Here is a 2,576-nt window from a genome sequence, read left to right on the forward strand (position 1 = left end):
ACCAGAGAGTCTGTCTAGGAAGCAGTAATACATGTGTCCGGATATTCTTTCTAACATTTGGTCAATGAATGGCAAGGGGAAGTGATCTTTTCTTGTGGCGTCATTTAGTTTCCTGTAGTCTATGCAAACTCTCCATCCTGTAACCGTTCTTGTTGGGATTAGCTCATTCTTCTCGTTGGTCACAACCGTCATGCCTCCTTTCTTGAGGACAACCTGCACTGGACTTACCCAAGAACTATCAGAAATAGGATAAATAATTCCAGCATTTAGAAGTTTAATTACCTCGAGTTTTACAAATTCCTTCATGTTGGGGTTCGGACGTCTTTGAGCTTGCACACATGGTTTGTATTCATCTTCCATTAAAATTTTGTGGGAGCAAAAAGAAGGACTGATTCCTTTAATGTCAGAAATTTTCCATGCTATGGCCTTCTTATGTTCTTTTAATACTTGGATTAATTCCTTTCTCCTTGGGTTGCAAATTAAAAGCAATAATAACTGGTAATGTAGAATTATTTCCAAGGAATGCATATTCTAAATGGTTTGGTAATTGTTTAAGTTCCAGTTTGGAAGGCTCCTCAATCGAGGGTTTTTGCTTAAGTTCATCTTTGATCTTAATACCCTCATATTCTACTTGTCTTGATGGATGGTTATTAGGTTCCTCACCTATCTCCTCGTCTTGAGCTGGACACAGTTCTGTCATCTCCTTTTGTACAATTTCCTGAAAAGAGTCTTCAGTAATATGATCAACAGAGTCAATGAAATGACATGAATCATCTTGTTCCCTAGAGAATCTCATAGCATCATAAATTTTAAAGATCATTTCCTCGTCACCTACTTTAAGTACCAATTTACCATCACCCACGTCAATCACGGCTCTAGCAGTGGCTAGGAATGGGCGCCCTAAAATTAAGGGTACTTTCACATCTTCTATAATACCCCTTGGATATTTAACAGATCTATCGGCTGATTGAATACTCATCCTAGTGGGTTTAGGTTCCCCAAGACCAAGCTGTTTGAACATTTTATAGGGCATCAAATTAATACTAGCGCCTAAATAAGCTAGTGCCTTTTCAATATTTAGATTACCAATTAAGCAAGGGATAATAAAACTTCCTGGATCTTTTAGTTTGGTTGGGAGCTTATTTTGGAGTATGGCGGAGCACTCCTCATTGAGTTCTACTGTAGATAAGTCCTCAAACTTCCTTTTATTTATTAAAAACTCTTTCAAAAATTTTGCGTATGTAGGCATCTGCGAGATAGCTTCAACAAAAGGTAAGTTGATATGTAATTGCTTAAAAAGTTCAAGAAACTTACCGAATTGTGCATCAATACGATCCTTTTTTAATTTTGTTGGATATCGAACCGATGGTGAATATTCCTCCGGTACTGGTTTGTCACTATTTTCGGGTTTTTCTTCCCTCCTTTCGCTTTCCACGGCTTCTTGTGCTAACTTTTTTTCAGATTCCACTAACATTTTCCCATTCCTTACTGTAACTACTTTGACATGCTCTCTGGATTCAGTATTACTAAATAAATTTCCTGGTGGTCTTTCCGAGATTAGTTTAGGAAGCTGGCTTATCTGAGTTTCTAGTCCTTGGATCAGTGCTTGTTGATTCTTAAGTGTTGTCTCGGTATTTTGGAAATGGGTTTCTGACATTGATATAAATTTTGAGAACATCTCCTCAAGGTTTGGTTTCTTCTCTTGTTGATAAGGTGGTTGTTGAAAACCCTGAGGATTTTGTGGCTTTTGATTTCCTTGACCACCCAGGAGAAATTTGGGTGGTTCCTCCAACCTGCATTATAAGTATTACTGTATGGGTTATTTTGAGATCTAAAATTATTATTACCCATATAGTTGACTTGTTCCTCTTCGGTTGTGGGATTGAATGACTGATATTCTATATGCACACATCCTCCGCTTGAGTCACACCTCATTACTAGATGTACCTACGTAGAACCAAGAAAACTATCAATCTTTTTATTGAGAAGTTCTACCTGATTTAACAGCATAGTAACTGAGTCGACGTTATAAACGTCGGCTGTTTTTGTTGGCTTACACCTCAGGACTTGCCACTGATAGTTATTCAGTGACATTTCTTCAATGAATTCATAAGCCTCTTCAGGTGTTTTGTTGTTGATGGTTCCGCCAGCAGCTGCGTCAACCATTTGCCGAGTTGAGGGATTCAGACCATTGTGGAATGTTTGTACTTGAAGCCAAAGCGGCAACCCATGGTGAGGGCACCTTCTCAGTAAGTTCATGTATCTCTCCCATGCATCGTAAAGTGTTTCTAAATCCATATGCACAAAAGAAGAGATATCATTACGTAATTTAGCGTTTTAGCCGGCGTAAAATATTTTAGTAAAAATTTATCAGTTATTTGTTCCCAAGTAGTGATAGACCCTCGTGGTAATGAGTTCAACCACTGTTTAGCTTTCTTTCTCAGTGAAAAGGGAAATAACCGAAGACAAATGGCATCATCAGAAACGCCATTGATTTTGAATGTATCGCAAAATTCCAGCAAATTTGCTAAGTGAGCGTTGGGATCTTTATCCTACAAACCATCAAACTGAACAAA

At 38.1% G+C, this 2,576-nt stretch overlaps 1 non-coding gene across 1 annotated transcript; it reads left to right on the forward strand.

Annotated features, from left to right (window-relative positions):
* Positions 1-2,224: 2,224 nt before the first annotated feature.
* On the forward strand, positions 2,225-2,331 carry LOC128285797 (small nucleolar RNA R71). Its single transcript, XR_008276346.1, has one exon. It is a non-coding gene; the product is annotated as a small nucleolar RNA R71 (small nucleolar RNA).
* Positions 2,332-2,576: the final 245 nt, after the last annotated feature.

The sequence above is a fragment of the Gossypium arboreum genome, chromosome 12, assembly GCF_025698485.1.
Source record: "Gossypium arboreum isolate Shixiya-1 chromosome 12, ASM2569848v2, whole genome shotgun sequence".
NCBI classification, from domain to species: Eukaryota; Viridiplantae; Streptophyta; class Magnoliopsida; order Malvales; family Malvaceae; genus Gossypium; species Gossypium arboreum.